General features: G+C 42.2%; 1 pseudogene; it reads left to right on the top strand.

Annotated features, from left to right (window-relative positions):
* The first annotated feature begins 6,249 nt into the window (after positions 1-6,249).
* Positions 6,250-7,089, top strand: LOC132480608 (claudin domain-containing protein 1-like; annotated as a pseudogene).
* The last annotated feature ends 11,013 nt before the right edge of the window (positions 7,090-18,102 follow it).

Raw genomic sequence — 18,102 nt, 5'->3', positions numbered from 1 at the left:
CAGGGCATGATGCAGGTGGTGCAGGTAACGGGCTCTGTTGAGAAGGAAGTATTGGGACAACCGCGGATGGAAGGAGACAGGAAAAAACATGTTATCAGAGCAGACAGGGGATCTAGCAGCATGCTAAGGAGTCTGTTTCATGACAGTGAGGAAGGCTTGGAAGGACACTGGAGGAAATCAGAACATTTGGGGTTATGGAGGACAGTGAAGGTATCGTAATAGTACAAAGGGGTCATATCGGGACAGAGGGACCAGGTCAGGAAAGACTGGCTATATCAGGGCAAGTGGGCAGTTAAACTGGCTCACTGAGGGCTGTCATTAGAGGTAAGTGGCCTTTTGTAAAAGAAAGTGCAAACTAGATGGACGTCAGCCTGGGGTTTTTGGCTTGGTCACTGGGGGTGCTCTGGATGATCTGTGGAGAGCATTCATAGAGGGTATCAGTCCAGAGGTAACTGCAGGTAGCGAAGACTTGTAGGTGCCAAAGAGATGTTATAAATGGTTGGTGTGCGAAATGAAGAGGTTGCTGACAATGTTAGGGAGGGTCTGGGATGAGTTATAGCCCATTTGTCCTCACAGGACAACAGTGAAGGCTCCCACATGGGGCTGGTGAAGTTGCTCCTCGCTGTGCATGAGGGTTAGGGGGCTATCACATTTTGTTTAGCAAGTCAGGGATGTTAGTGTGAAGAGTGTGAGAGGGGATCAAGGCAGGCTGTGTGGCCTTGGTGGGCATACTACAGCAAAGGGAGAGTCTTACAGGAGGTTGTTGTCGGGTGACAGGAAAACAGCTCCAGGTATCATCGAAGGTCAATGGGGAGCTCTCTGTGAGGCTGTTAGTGAGTCAGCTGGGATTTTCCAGGAGCTGAAGAAGAGCTTCATATACAAAATCATTAAGGAATTCCCCAACTTTAATATGTAAGAAGATGCATCTTGTAGGCTTCTCTGGCTAAGACGTTTGGAGAGGTTTTTGTCACTGTCTTTGGAGTTGTCTTGTTTTCCTGTTAGGTGCCTGGATATTTCTGTCTAAGTTTACCATGAAGGTCTTGTAGCAGCTAGAAGGTGTCCAGAAATTGTCCAGGGATAGTACACCTCTTGTATTAGTTTGCTAGGGCTGCCAGGACAAAATGCCAAAGACCAAGAGGTTCAAACAATGGATATTCATTTTCTCACAATTTTGGAAGCTAAAAGTCCAAGATCAAGGTGCCAGCAGGCTTGGTTTCTTCTGAAGCCTGGCTCTATGGCTTGCAGATGGCCACCTTCTAGCTGTGTCCTCACATGGTTGTCCCTCTGTCTGTGTTGTTTGTACCCTAATCTCTTCTTTTAAGGACACGAGTCATATTGCCTTAGGGCCCACCCTAATAACTCCATTTAACTTAATTATCTCTTTAAAGGCCATACATATATCCAAATACAGTCACAATCAGAGGTACTGGGGGTTAGAGCTCCAACATATGATTTTGAAGGGGAAACGATTCTGCCCTCTCTTAATCCTGGGGACACACTTCCGGATCTAGAAAGTGGAGGCAGACATGGTTTCTGCATGGATCTGTATGTGTCTGTTTAGAGAAGGAATGTATCTGCGGCTGCAGGATACTAAGGGGCAGTTTGTGAGTGGAGAGGCTAGAGGATAGGATATTGAAAATTTAGATATAGTATGAGGCAAAGAAATTCATGGAGAGAGGAACCAAAGGGACTAAAACTACAGCCTCAGCTGAGTGGGAAAGCAGCCTCCTGACCCTTAGCCTCTCTTGCCTAGCCCACAGATGAAGCTACCATAGATCCATAGAACCTCCCCAGACCCTGAGATGGAGCCCAATTGCAGGATGCCGAGATGGTGGCAGAGAAGCCAGCGGCAGACAAGGAGCCACAGGCCCCACCGAGGTTGAAAATACAGGGGCAGCCTCTGGCTGAGGATTGCCCAGCCGCCTCTGCCACCTCAGTCATCTTTTCCCCCTGGCATCCTGGCTTGCCTCACCTCTCTCCAAATGCCCAGCACACCCCACCCACCGTGGCCCAGCCTCAGGGCAAACACTAGCTTCTGAGGAGGCCTTGTGTGAGTCAGAAGAGGTACCCATTCCCCTGGGCAAATGAAGCAGCTCCCACCCACTCCCCTGCCAGGTCAGGTCCTGGGCAATGAGTGCAAAACCTAAACAGCTATAGGTGGCAGCCCTGCCCAACCACTGTCACTGTCCCCTGTGTGCTTCGTCCTCCCCAACCCTCCCCCCAACGCACAGACCCAGAGAGCCAACCGCCAGGGAGACGTGATCTGAGCCCAGGTCAGCTCTCCCACCACCCTCTGCTTCAATGCCTGTTCCACCCTCTGCACTTTCATCACCTTGCTCTTGATAGTTTTCCATTGTGTTTGTGGTCGTGGACCAGGACCAGGACCAGCAGACTCATCTCAGGCCGTGAGTGGGATAGAGGAAGAGGGGGAAAAAGTGAAATGCTTGCTCCCTTTTAGGACACTTCCAGGAAGTTCTACACACACACACACCTATTCTGCTCCCATCACATTGTCCAGAGTTTAATCACATGGACTCCTCTGGCTGGCTCCCAGGGAACCTGGAAAATGCAGTCTTTACTCCAGGTGGCCTGGATGAAATGAGAATTTCAGGATTGGGGACCAACTATGTGTGCCACCTTAATTCTAGTCTGGAGGAACAAATATACCTGTGATAGTTTTTGTTAGGAAGACTGAACATCAGGAATGAAGAGTAAAAGAAAAATAATTAAAATGGCAGTTGAAGAATGTGCTTTGCTATGAATCTGACCAACTTTCAATCCATCAATTAAAAGCCAAGACAGAAGTGTATGTGATTACCACGTTGAGTACAAAACCTTGTGCTGGCCCAATTTTTTCTGGCCTCAGGTGTTGTGTGTAGAACTGCGTTCCATGACTTGATGTTACGTTAGAGAAGATTTCTCTCTATTATACTAAACAAACAAAAAAGCTGAGATGGACAAAACTGTTCTCTCCCCTGTGGCACATTTACAATGTCCATGCGCTTCTCAATGTGTCTAATTACAACTGGAATTGCTCTTATCTGTGTCGCTTGAGAGTTACTCAGGTTTAAAGTCAGCTGCACTGTTCTTACAATGTATCTGGAATTGGGACTTACCTGGTGGTCCAGTGGTTAAGACTTCACGCTTCCACTACAGGGTGCACAGGTTTAATCCCTGATCAGGGAACTAAGATCCCACATGCCATGTGGCACAGCCAAAATGTAAAAAAAATTTTTTAAATATTTTAAACTGTATCTGGAATATTGAGTCAGTCTCTGTTTTTTAAATATAGGATGGATCACTTACAAACTGGGGTCATGGAAATGCAGATCTGTAAACACAAAGTGTAATTTCCAGGCATTTATTTTTTAATTTAAAAAATTTTTTATTTTGTATTGGAGTATAGTTGATTCACAATGTTGTGTTAGTTTCAGGGGTACAGCAAAGTGATTTAGTTATACATGGTCATATATCTATTCTTTTTCAGATTCTTTTCCCACGTAGGTTATTACAGAGTATTGAGTATGGTTCCCTGTGCTATACAGTAGATCCTTGCTGATGATCTATTTTACATATAGTAGTGTGCATATGCCATTTAGGTTTTTTAAACCCTAAAGAAAAAAGTTTAGTCTTGCCTTTAATACCTTTTTACTTCCAGAGTTTACTGTTGCTCTTTTACTAACTTAATCTTTCAGAGCTTTACAAGGTATAATTGACAACATGATATTTAAAATACAATGTGATGAGTTTTGACGTATGTATAAACCCATGAAACCATTACCACAATCAAGATAATGAACATATCTGTCACCTCCAAATTATTTCTCCTGCCACTTTGTCATTCCTCCCTCCCACCTCTCCCCAGGTAACCACTGATCTGTTTTCTGTCACTATAGATTAGTCTGCATTTTTTAGAATTTTATGTAACTGGAATCATAGAGTATGTGCCCTCCTTTTCTCTGGTTTCTTTCAGTCAGCATAATTATTTTGAGATTCGTCAATGCCATTCCATTATCAACAGTTCACCTTTTATTGCTGACTACTCCATTATATGAATATGCCACAGTCTGTTTATCCGTTAACCTGTTCATGGACACTTGGATGGTTTCCAATTTTTGCTTATTACAAATAAAGCTGCTATGAGCATTCAAATACAAGTCTTTGTATGGGTATATGCTTTCATTCCTTATAGATAAATACGTCACAGTGGGATGGCTAGATCATATGATAGATGCACGTTTAGCTTTTAAGAAACTGACAAAGTGTTTTTCCAAAGTGATTATACTATTTTACATTCCTATAAGCCATGTAAGAGAGTTCCAACTGCCCCATATCTTTCCCATGATATGGTTAGTCTTTTTTATTTTAGCCTTTCTACTAGGTGTGTAATGGTATCTCGCTGTGATTTTATTTTTTTTTATTTTTTTATTTTTTATTTTTTATTTTTTTGCGGTATGCGGGCCCCTCACTGTCGTGGCCTCCCCCGTTGCGGAGCACAGGCTCCGGACGCGCAGGCTCCGGACGCGCAGGCTCAGCGGCCATGGCTCACGGGCCCAGCCGCTCCGCGGCATATGGGATCCTCCCAGACCGGGGCACGAACCCGTATCCCCTGCATCGGCAGGCGGACTCTCAACCACTTGCGCCACCAGGGAGGCCCTCGCTGTGATTTTAATACGCATTTTCCTACTGACAAATATTGAGTATCTTTCCGAGTACTTATTTACCATCAATATATCTATTTGGTGAAGTGGTTGTTCAAATCTTTTGCCCATTTTTATTAGATTGTTTCTTTTCTATTACTGAGTTTTGAGAGTTCATGATATATTCTGGAATCAAGTCCTTTACCAGATTTTCCAGCCTGTCTCTTGTCTTTTAATTCTCTTAACAGTGTCTTTTGAAGACCAGAAGTTTTAACTTTGATGATGGCCATTTTCTTTTCTTTTCTTTTTTTCTTTTTTTTTTTTAACAGATCATGTTTTTATTGTTGAATCTAAGAAATCCTTGCCTAACCCATGGTTTCTCTTACAACCTCTCTTTTATAGTTGTAGTTTACATTTAGGTTGAGGATCCATGTTGAGTTCATTTTTATTGAATGAAAAGTATGCATCTAAGTTTATTCTTCTGCATACAGATATCCACTTACTCCTGGGACATTTATTGAAAACACAGGCCTTCTCCACTGAATTGCCTCTGCACATTTTTAAAAATTCAAATGCTCATATATGTTAAGATCTATTTCTGGACTAAAAATAGGTTGCACCCTTCCATTAATGTATTTCTCTTCCTTGAGATTAATACCACACTTCCTTGATTTCTGTGCCTTATAACAGGAATTGAAGTCAAAGAGTGGAGTTCTCCCACTCTGTTCCTCTTTTTCAAAGTCGTTTTGGCTATTCTAGTTCTTTTTTATTTACATCTGAATTTGTGAATAATCTTGTATATTTTAAAAAAAAATTTTTTTTAAAGGCCTGTGGATATTTTCATTGGAATTGCATTGATTCTATAGATAAATCTGAAGAGAACTGACATCTTAGCAATATTTTATGTCTTCTTATCAGTGAGCAGGGTATATCTCCCCATTTACATAGGTCTTCTTTTAAATCTCTCAGCAATGTTTTATAGTTTTCAATGTACAGATATTGCATAACTTTGTCATATTTATCTCAAATTATTTAATATTTTTGACACTATTGTAAATGGCATTTTTAAACTTGTGGTAAAATACACATAACACAAAATTTACCACCTTACAAATTTTAAATGTACAGTTCAGTGGTGTTAAGTACATCTCACATTGATGTTCAACCAGTCTTCAGACAGTTTTCATCTTGTGAAAGTGAAACTCTATACCTATTAAACACAACTCACATTCTCTCCTTGCCACCAGCCCCTGGCAACCACCATTTTACTTTCGGTCTCTATGAATTTGACTACTCTAGATTCCTTATGTAAGTGTAAATCACACAGTGTTTGTCTTTTCGTAACTAGCTTACTTCACTTAGCATAATGTCCTTAAGGTCTATCCATGCTGTAGCATTTATCATCAGAATTCCCTACTCTTTTAAGGCTGAATTATATATATATCACTTTTTTTATCCATTCATCTGTTAATAGACACTTGGGTTGCTATCATCTTTTGGTATTGTGAATAATGCTGTCACGAACATAGTTATGCAAATTTTTTTGAAAACATAGGTGTTTTCGAAGGAGGAGGCGGGCTCTGCTGGGAATTGCATCAGAGGGGGTGCGGGGAGAGTAGGGTGCTGTGGTTCGAGCTTGAGGGTGAAGCTGGCAGAGCAGGAGGATGGGCGAGCAGTCTGAATGCCAGAATGGATAACCATTTTGCTACAGCATTTGTAATTGCTTGTGTGCTCAGCCTCATTTCTACCATCTACATGGCAGTCTCAACTGGCACAGACTTCTGGTATGAGTATCAAAGTTCAGTTCAAGAAAATTCCAGCGATTTGAACAAAAGCATCTGGGACGACTTTGCTAGTGATAAGGCAGATGAAAAGACATAATGATGCAATTTTCTGATATAATGGCACAGTGGGATTGTGGAGAAGGTGCATCACTATACCCCAAAACACATACTGGTATAGCCCACCAGAAAGGACAGAGTCATTTGATATGGTCACAAAATGCATGAGTTTCAAGCTAAATGAGCAGTTCCTGCAGAAATTTGTTGATCTTGGAAAGCACAATAGTGGGATTGATCTGCTTCGGACCTATCTTTGGCGTTGCCAGTTCCTTTTACCTTTTGTTAGTCTAGGTTTGATGTGCTTTGGGGCTTTGATTGGACTTTGTGCTTGAATCTGCCAAAGCCTGTACCCCACCATTGCCACAGACATGCTCCATCTCCTTGCAGGTTTGTGTACACTGGGCTAAGTGAGTTGTTACGTTGCTGGAATTGAACTACGCCACCAGAAATTAGAGCTGCCTGAGAATGTGTCTGGCGAATTCAGATGGCCCTTCTGCCTGGCTTGCGTTTCAGCTCCCTTACAGTTCATGGCTTCTGCTCTCCTCATCTGGGCCACTCATACCGACCGGAGAGAGTACACCTTCATGAAGGCATATCATGTGGCATGAGTGGAAGCTGCCTGCTTTACAACTGCCATTTTTATGATTTTTTCATTTTAATATTTTCCCTTATCTCCCCACCCCAATTGTTTTTAACCTTTTTTGTGTGAATTTACCATTTTATCCTGAAAATTCATTTTATTTATTCACGCAGATGGGTTTTTCTTAATACCACTAAAATTTATATGGAACCTGAGTGATTCTATCTTTCAGACAAACTAATCTAGGTTCAGAGTCCAGACAGAAAAAAAATGGGTAGACTCTTGGCACAAATTTGTGAAAGAAAATTGGTAGTAGGAGGTTGACCCAAAGCAAGTTCTGCTGATGTCTGTTAGACTTTTCAGTAAAGTAACTGTATCAGTTTAACTGGAAACTCTAGCTTATTTGGGAAACCTCTTATCATTGTCAAAACTTATATTCACTTTGCTGTTGTAGATAGCCAGTCAGCCAGAGGTATTAGTGCTATTTTCAAGGACTTAGGCTATTTATAATAAAATAAGGAAATTATCAGGGCTTCCCTGGTGGTCCAGTGGGTAAGACTCTGTGCTCTCAATGCAGGGGGACCGGATTCAATCCCTGGTCGGGGAACTAGATCCTGAATGCATGCCACAACTAAGAGTCTGCATACCAGAACCAAGAGGTCCACATGCCACAACTAAAAATCCCACATACACAAGTAAGACCCGGCACAACCTAAATAAATAATTTTTTTAAAAAAGGAAATTATCGGGCCTCCCTGGTGGCGCAAGTGGTTGAGAGTCCGCCTGCCGATGCAGGGGATACGGGTTCGTGCCCCGGTCTGGGAGGATCCCATATGCCGCGGAGCGGCTGGGCCCGTGAGCCATGGCCGCTGAGCCTGCGCGTCCGGAGCCTGTGCTCCGCAACGGGGGAGGCCACAACAGTGAGAGGCCCGCATACCGCAAAAAAAAAAAAAAAAAAAAAAGGAAATTATCTAAGCTCTTTTCCCCTAAATATTGGCATATAGCTTCATCTGAGGTGAAATATCACAGTTGTTTATCTATACTGTAGCTGTTTACAAGAAAGGAAGTGTTTATGTGGAATTTTAACTTTGTAGCTGCAAGAATTCAGTTCGGCCAGACAAGAGGATGAACCTTATTTTACTTATTTTTTTTAAACTCTCCTTAATGTGTCAGTATGATTTTCAGTATCACCAAACCATTTGGGATTTTTGTTCCTTCCCTCCTCATACACCAGGTTTTTTAAAAGAGTGCTTTCTTTTTAACACTACATTGGGGTCACAGAGTAAAATTCTCCAACTGCCATCTGTTTATTTCAGCTAAGTACCATAAAGAAGTTTCCACCATAATGACCCTCTGGAGTCAGGAAAACTACCACAAGACCTAAAGCTTTGGCTGGTCATTAACTTCCAACTATAGTCTTTAATTCTTGTGGTGAAATGATGTGCCTTTCCTTGCCTAACCACTTTCTGGTGTGTATCAACATTATTTAATGTCTTCTAATTCAGTCATCTTTTCATAAATATGTCTATAAACATTGACCTTTAAAAAAATCTTATTTAGGGCTTCCCTGGTGGCGCAGTGGTTGAGAGTCTGCCTGCCGATGCAGGGGATGCGGGTTCGTGCCCCGGTCCGGGAGGATCCTGCATGCCACGGAGCAGCTGGGCCCGTGAGCCATGGCCGCTGAGCCTGCGCGTCCGGAGCCTGTGCTCTGCAACAGGAGAGGCCACAACAGTGAGAGGCCCGTGTAACGCAAAAAAAAAAATCTTATTTAGGGCTTCCCTGGTGGCGCAGTGGTTAAGAATCCACCTGCCAATGCAGGAGACACGGGTTCGAGCCCTGGTCCAGGAAGATCCCACATGCCACGGAGCACCTAAGCCCCTGCACCACAACTACTAAGCCTGCGCTCTAGAGCCTGCAGGCCACAACTACTGAGTCTGCGTGCCACAACTACTTAAGCCCATGTGCCTAGAGCCCGTGCTCCTCAACAAGAGAAGCCACAGCAATAAGCCCGCGCACCACAACGAAGAGTAGCCCCCACTCGCCGCAACTAGAGAAGAGCCCGCATGCAGCAACAAAGACCCAATGCAGCCAAAAATAAATAAAATAAAATAAAATAATTTTTAAAATCTTATTTATTTATTTCATTACTGTAGTACTTGACAGATATTTTTTAAAAAGCTTATTAGTAATTTCTTACAAAATCCTAAATCTGTCTTTTTTAAAAAATAAAAAATGAGGAGAGTCAAAAAAAAAAAAAAAAAACATGGGTGTTTTCAATTCTTTTGGATATATAACCAGAAGTGAAACTGTTGGATCATATGGTAATGCAATTTTCAACTTTTTATTTTTGAGGAACTGCCATACTGTTCTCCATAGCAACTGCACCATTTTGCATTCCCTACCAACAGGGCGCAGGGGTTCCAATTTCTGCACTACCTTGTCTTCACTAGTTATTTTCTGGGGGCTTTTGATAGTAGTCATCCTGATGGGTGTGAGATGATATCTCATTGTGGTTTTGATTTTGCATTAGGGAATGATATGATGATGTTGAACACATTTTCATATGCTTATTGGCCTTTTGCATATCTTCTTTGAAGAAATATCTAGTCCTTTGACCATTTTTTAATCAGATTATTTTGTTTTTATGAGTAGTAGAGTTTTTATATATTCTGGATATTAGCCCCTTATCAGATATATGATTGGCAACATTTTCTCCCATTCAGTCATAGGTTGCCTTTTCACTGTTATGTCCTATGATGCACAGAAGTTTTTAATTCTGATGTAGTCCATTTTATCTATTTTTAATTTTGTTGCCTATGTTTTTGTTGTCATATCCAAAAAATCACTGCCAAATCCAATGCCATGAAGCTTTTCCCGATGTTTCCCTCTATGAATTTTATGGTTTTAGATCTTATTTTTAGGCCTTTGATCCAGTTTGAGTTAATTTTGGTGTATGGTGTAAGGTAAGAATCTAACTTTATTCTTCTGCATGTGGATATCCAGTTTTCCCAGCACCATTTGCTGAAAAGACTTTTCTGCTTAGTTTTATTGTAATTTGCTCTTCTTTTCCCAGATACTCAAAGTGGAAGCTGACATCATTAATTTGAGACGGTTTGCTATGGATTGAATGTTTGTGTCTTTCCAAAATTCACATGTTTGAAGCATAATCCCCAATGTAATGGTACTTAGATGTAGAGCCTTTGAGAAGTGCTTAGGTCATGAGGGCAGGTACAAACTATTGGGTGTAAGATAGGCTCAAGGATGTATTGTACAACACAGGGAATATACCCAATATTTTGTAATAACTGTAAATGGAAAGTAACCTTTAAAATTGTTTTAAAATCTATTTTAAATTTTTAGAAAGATAGACCATAACCTTGATCATAAAACTAACTTTAACAAATTCAAATAATTTAAATCATATAAAGCAAATCATACAAAATCATATTATCTGACTCTGGTAGACAGGACTCTAATGTGTCCACCACCCAACCACAAAAAAAATCCTGCCCCTGGTGTACAATCCTATATAATCTCTAAGATTATGAATATGATGGGATATCACTCCTGTGATTATATGGTATAGCTGACCTTAAGAAAGGAAGATTATCTGGGTTGGCCTAACCTAAACACTTGATGAGTCATTTAAATATGGGTCTAGGGACTTCCCTGGTGGTCCAGTGGGTAAGACTCTGCGCTCCCAATGCAAGGGCCCGGGTGTGATCCCTGGTTGGGGAACTAGATCCCACATGCATGCCACAACTAGGAGTTCACATGCCGTAACTAAAAGATCCCACATGCTGCAACAAAGATCCTGTGTACTGCAACTAAGACCCGGCACAGCCAAAAATAAATAAATATTTTTTTAAAAATAAACATAGGTCTAGAGGTCAGAGACAGAGGAAGTCAGACACAAAGTATGAGAGTGATTTTGAGGGAGATTCTCTGTCCACAGCTTTGAAGATGCACAGGACCAAAGGGCAAGGAATGCAGGTGTACTCTAGAAACTGAGAATAGATCCTGGCAGCTAGCCAGCAAGGAAAAGAGAATGGCCTCAGTCCCCAAACCATATGGAATTGAATTCTGCCACGAGAGCTTGGAAGAGTATCCAGAGCTCTAGATGAGAACACATTTCAGCAAATACATTGATTTCAGCCTTGTGAGAACTTGAGCAGGGAACTCGGGCACACTGTTCCTGGATTTCTCACCCTCGGAACTGTGAACCAATATATGGCTGTTGTTTTAAGCCACTGAGTGTATGTTTATTTGTCACACAGAAATAGAAAACTAATGTGCTGACCATAATAAAAGTAATCTAGAAATAATAACAAAAAGATAACAGGAAAATCTCCAAACATGTGGGGAATAAATCTTGCAAGTCAAAATAATTCATGAAACCAGGGAAATTGGAAGAGATTAGGAAAGACCCTAACTGCATTAGACCAATCAGCCGCCAGGCTCCTATTGGCTTCCCCACCCCAACATGCAACTTCCAATCAGCCAATAGGAGAAGATACAGGATAAGAGGCGGGGCCTGCGTGGTCACCATGGCAATCCCTGGCGAGTTGGAGTGAGGAAGAGGCTCCATGTAGCCAGATCCAGATGCCCTAATGGGGGTATTTGAGGGGGCAGTGAGGGAATTTACGGGGGGACAGGGTGGGAGGAAGAGAGCTAGCATGGGTTGAGGGGAATGAGGGGACAAACAGTGTTTCATAAGGGGATGACAGGGTGTTAAGTATTTAAAGGGAGCACGGGTCTAGAACAGGAAGGCTGCTGTCATAAGGGATACATACAGGGAGTTCGCAGGGTCATGAAGCTGATTTCAGGGGTAGAGAGAAGGTGTTAGGAGGAACAGGGCGGATCTTTATTAGGGGACAGAGAAGAGGCTATGAGTGGACAAGGAGAGGACTTGGAATTCATAGTTGTTCAAAGAAGGTCTTAGAGGAGACAAGTGAGAGATTATGGGGGTGGGGAGGAGTTTATGGGTGAACAATAAGGGTCATAGCAGAACCATGAAAGATTCATAGGGACAAAGTGAGGAATATTATAAATGGGACAAGAAGAGAGCCACTAAGGTCATTAGAAATTTTTATAAGTTGAGAATTTTACACAGGCACAATGAAGGTTTTACACATAAAAAGTTAGAGTGTTAAAGTGTTGAGTGAGGGACTTCTTAGTAGGGTGGTTAATAGGGACAAAGAGAAGGTTGCTCGGGGGATGATGAGGGTTTTATAGGAATAAAGTGCTAGAGTGGATCGGCTGAGTTTTCAGGGAGGCCAAGTGAGAGTCATCAGAGTCAGTAAACGATTCTGTGGGGACAGTGGAAGGGGCCAAGTGAGACATGCTTAGGGATCTGAAAGGCAGTTATAGAAGACAGGGAGGAGTTTACAGGAGACGGGGAAAGGATTGCAAAGAACTGAGAGGGATTATAGGGCATAGTGGCAGAGTGGGGGCCGGGAGTTCTAGAGGACAGAGAGGTATTAAAGGGAATAGGGAGAGGTTAGAGGGAACGTGGTGGGAGTCTGTGAGACTTTTAAAGGTGTCAGTGAAGATTTTACAGGAGCCAAGGAAAGTGAAAGGGAAGAGGTCAGAGGGGATGTTAGAATCCAGAAGCCATACTGAGCCATAACCCACTTCCTACTCCCAGGAGATTGAAATTTTGCGTGCCAAGCCCCCCAAAGACCATATGTGCCTGTCCATTTTGGCCTTCATCCTGTGTTTTCCCATAGGCATTGTAGCACTGATCTTCTCTATCCAGGTGGGAGTCTGAGGCATGCCAATCCTTACCTACCCTCACTCTCCATCCTGCCCCTAATGCTGACTCAAATTCTTCCTTGTTTCCCGCCTATGGGTTTAGGTCCCCACCCTGTGTTTGTACAGTCCTATGGCTCACCACCACCCCACCCTGTACAATAACCTTTTTAAACCCATCTATTCCTGTTCTGCCTCTCCCCTCAAATCAGACAAGACACAGCAACAAATGGAATGACCGAGCCATGGCAGCTGAGACCTCCCACCAAGTCTTCTACATTGCAGTCCTGGGGATTGTTATGGGAAGCATCATCATACTCATCTTCTTGCTTTTCTGCATGATGGACTTATTTTCTCGGTAACCTCCTCTCCAGCTCATGAAAAACACCAAATACATCCCAAACTGTTACTTACCTTGGTTCTAAGTATCCATTTGGGCCAAATGAGACACCTGTCCCTCAATGTCTGGTGTGCCAAGTGTTGCCAGCCCGAGCCAGCACCCTGAGGTGGTTGATGGGGGAAGGAAGTGGTAGCTCAGGAAAGCCATGGACCAGAGCTCAAGACCAACCCTGGGACCCCGTCAAGATGTGGACCATGGGAGACAGGGTAGGGCAATGATTCCCCAGGGCAGCCTCCCCTCTGCCCACATTCATGTATTCATGCCATAAATTTATTCATGTTGACCAAGGGCCTTGAATGTGCTGCCTGACTCAGGGGACACAGCAGTCACCACTTATGTACCACTCCTACCCCCTGCAAACTTATAAACCAGGGTGAAAGACAGACATATCACCAGGCGATGACAGAATAGAGTGGTCCGATCTCTAATGGGGGAAACCTAGGGAGGTAGGTTGTAAGAGGCCAGACCCAATCTGGGGTACTATGGTCTACCAGAAAACTAGGGAGTCAGCAACCGTCAGTGAACTAGTTGGAATTGGGAATTTTGATTGTAGAGAGCTTCTATAATAGGTATGGATTGCCTCCTCTCCCCTCTACCCACCAAGTTCGAGACTTATTCATCATTCAACAAATACTTTCTGAGCAATTATGATGTACCAGGCAGTGTACTAGGAACTAGAATCGCAACAGAGCAACATAAATAAGATCCCTTTCTCATAGAGCTTACATCTAGTAAGCTTCCCCACACTCTAGTGGGGAAGAAAACCATAAACAAATAGACCTCTAAATAAATAATTACAGGGAATGGTGAATGTTATGAAGAAAAATAAAACAGGGTAATAAGCTACAGCAGTGCCAGTACTGGTCTACCACTAATAATAGTCCGCAACAAGATAAGGGCAGAAATTGCCAGTAGGTGGTTTAAAACATATAGCAATTTGACATTGTTATGACATTCAAGTATTTGAAATAGACTTGTCTTGTTGAACAGGGTATATCAAAAAACAGGTCCTACTACACCACCACAAATAGTTTGAGATGCACTGGGCTAGACAGCAAAAGTCTAGAAGGTATATTGTTTAGGGTCATGCTAGCGGCTGGAACAAATAAACCCTACCATTTAATAGTTCACAAAATGGAAGTTTATTTCTCACTCACAGAACCTGCCAATGTGGCAAGGGATCCAGGCTCCTTCCACGTGGTGATTCCACCATCTCTTAAGGACTCAGAATTCTTTGAGTCCATGCAGAAGATGAGAATGGAAAACCTCCACATGTTTCTTAAAAGCCTTGACTTGAGAGTGAACCCTTGGGACTTCCCTGGTGGCCCAGTGGTAAAGAATCTGCCTTCCAGTGCAAGGGACGCAGGTTCGATCCCTGGCTGGGGAACTAATATCCTACATGCCTCAGGGCAACTAAGCCCACAGGCTTAAATAAATGGTTTACAGAGCTTATGGAAGCAGGCTATTCTCTTCCATGTTAGTCTCTAAAACCACATCTTTCTGTCTCACCACAAAAGGGCAGGGGAAACCATTCTACAACCACATGAAAGAGCCTGGGGCTGCCAGGATGAAGGAGGAGCCAAGGAAGAAGCGAGTACTAGGAAGTGGAGGAGCAGGAAACTGGGTCCTCCTCATCAGGATCATCATCATCATCATATCCACTGGGCAGTCAACTGTGTCAATCACGGTTCAGGGAGGTTATGCATATAATCTTATTTAAACCCCATGACAACACTGAAAAGTAGGTATTATTATTGTACCCAATTCATAAATGAGGAAACTGAGGCCAGGAAGACTGAGAGACTTGCCCAAGATCGCCCAGTCTGTAGGTGGTGGAGTCAGGATTCAAACCCAGTCAGTCATACTGCAGAGCCTTTGCTTATAATAACTGCCTTCCAGTGTTTGAGCTGCTGGATCACACCTCACCTAAATCAGTATGAACCAATACACACTTTAAAACCATGTGAACCAAGGTATTTCTTATTTGGGGGCACTACTCCTTTGAGTTTTCAGACATTTGTCATCAAAAAGAGGCTTACATGTGACAGTCCGGAGGAGGGTATCCAACCAGCCAGGGGGCCGGGCTTAGAGAAGGCTAGCCTGGGAGGGCACATCTAAGTTAAAACCTAAGGACGAAGGGGAGGGGTCCAAGACGGCAGCATAGGAAGACTCTGAACCCACCTCCTCCCTTGGACACACCGAATCTACACCTACATATAGAGAAATTCCTCCTAAAGAAGATCTGAGGGCTGACTGAATAGCTTCTGCACATAGAAGGACCACATAGAAATGGATAGCAAAGACAGAGAACCCCATGGGTTCTCTGGGAACCCATGGGAACCCCACCCCCAACATGGTAACCTGCAGTAGGGAGGGATATGACTGAAGGGTCTGAGTGCAGACTCACCCATCCTGGGACACAGGAAAAAAAAAAACCCAGCAGTTTAAAGGGCACTTAGATTATGCAGGAAAGAAATCCAACTACTAACCTTAGAGTACCTGCCAAATGGGTAGGGAACTGCTGGAACTCTCTCCAGGACTGAACGTGCCAGCAAGTGCCATTGTTTGATCCCCCAGCCTGTGCCTGCTCCAGCTTCAGTTGTCCTGCCAAGGCTCCTACAGCATGGCGCACCCCAAGACTGTCCAGCCCACATGTGCTCCAGCTCCAGCTGTCCACCAAGTAGGCCCTGGCACAACATGCTCCAGTGTTTCCTCTGGCCCACGCTAGCCTCCAGCTAACTGCCAAGGACACCAGCACAGAGTGCCCTGAGACTAATCCCAGCCCATGCCCACTTCTCCTCCAGCAAGCCTGCCAAAGCCACCTGGCACAGGCAGTCTACATGGGGGATGCTCCCTCACAATGCCATTCCTTCCATACTGAGAGAGGTAGCTGGTTCATCTAATTCATAGAAACAAACACAGAAAGTCAAACAAAATGAGGAGAGAGAGGAGTATGTTCTCCAAAAAAGAACAAGATAAAACCCCAGGGGAAATAACCCTAATTAAATGGAGATAAATAATTTATCCAATAAAGACTTAAAAGCAATGGTCATAACAATGCTTACTGAACTCAGGAGAAGAATGGATGAACTCAGTGTGGACTTCAACAAAGAGTTAGAAAATGTAAGAAAGAACCAATCAGAGCTGAAAGATACAATAACTGAAATAAAAAATGCACTAGAGGGAATCAGCAGCAGATCAGATGATACAGAACAGATAAGTGATCTGGAAGACAGAATAGTGGAAATCACCCAATCATATAGCAAAAAGAAAAAAAATTTTAATGAGGTTTTACAGGACCTCTGGGACAATATCAAGCTTATTAACATTCACATTATGGGGGTCCCAGAAGGATGAGAGAGAGAGAAAGGGATGGAAAACCAATTTGAAGAAATAAGAGCCAAAATTGATCTTAACCTGCAGAAGGAAACAGACATCCAAGTCCAGGAATCATAGTCCCAAACAAGATGAACCCAAAGAGATCCACACCAAGACATATTATAATTAAAATGGCAAAAGTTAAAGATAAAGAGAGACTCAAAGTAAAAAAAAAAGTCCCATTTAAAATCACATCAAAAAATAAAATACCTAAGAATAAACTTAACCAAGGAGGTGAAAGACCCATACTCTGAAAACTATAAAACACTGATGAAACTGAAGATGATTCAAAGAAATAGAAAGATATCCCATGCTCTTGGATTGGAAGAATTAATATTAAAATAGCCATACTACCCAAAGCAATCTACAGATTTAATGCAATCTGTATCAAAAAACCTATGATGTTTTTCACAGAAATAAAACAAATAATTTTAAACTTTATATGCAACCACAAAGACCCTAAGTTGCCAAAGCAATCCCAAGAAAAAAGAACAGAGCTGGCAGTGTAACCCTCCCAGACTTCAGACTATATTACAAAGCTACAGTAATCAAAACAGCATAGTATTGGCATAAAAAATTAGACACATAGAGAGCCCAGAAATAAACCCACACACCTATGGTCAATTAATAGACTATACAATGGAAAAAAGACAGTCTCTTCAACAAGCAGTCCTGGGAAAGCTGGATGGCCACATGTAAAACAATGAGATTAGAACATTCCCTCAGATACAAAAATAAACTCAAAATGGTTTAAAGACCTAAATGTAAGACCTGAAATCATAAAACTCCTAGAAGAGAACATAGGTGGAACACCCTTTGACATAAATCATAACAATATTTTCTTGGATCAGTCTCCTAATGCAAAAGAAATAGAAGCAAAAATAAACAAATGGACCTAATTAAACCTAAAAACTTTTGCACAGCAAAGGAAACCATCAATAAAACAAAAAGACAACCTATGGAATGGAAGAAAATATTTGGAAATGATAAACTGAAAAGGTGTTAATATCCAAAATATACAAACAGCTCATACAACTCAATATCAAAAAAACAAAAAAACACAAAACCCAAACAATCCAACCAAAAAGTAGGCAGAAGACCTAAACAGACATTTTTCCAAAAAAGACATACAGATGCCTAACAGGCACATGAAAAGATGCTCAGTGTCACTAATTATTAGAGAAATGCAAATCAAAACCATAGTGAGGTATCACCTCACATCTGTATGAATGGCTATCATCAGAATGTCTACAAATAACAAATGCTAGAGAGGATGTGGAGAAAAGGGAACCCTCATACACTGTTGGTGGAAATGTAAATTAGTGCAGCCACTATGGAGAACAGCATGGAGGTTCCTTAAAAAACTAAAAATAGAACTACTGTATGATCCAGAAATCTGTTGCATTTCTATATACTAATAACGAACTATCAAAAAGAGAAATGAAGAAAAAAATCCTATTTACAAAGGCATCAGAAAGTATAAAATACCCAGGAATAAATTTAACCAAGGAG

Source organism: Mesoplodon densirostris, chromosome 19, assembly GCF_025265405.1.
Source record: "Mesoplodon densirostris isolate mMesDen1 chromosome 19, mMesDen1 primary haplotype, whole genome shotgun sequence".
NCBI classification, from domain to species: Eukaryota; Metazoa; Chordata; class Mammalia; order Artiodactyla; family Ziphiidae; genus Mesoplodon; species Mesoplodon densirostris.
The sequence above is the reverse complement of the archived record's forward strand: the minus strand, read 5'-3'. Positions and strand labels throughout refer to the sequence as shown.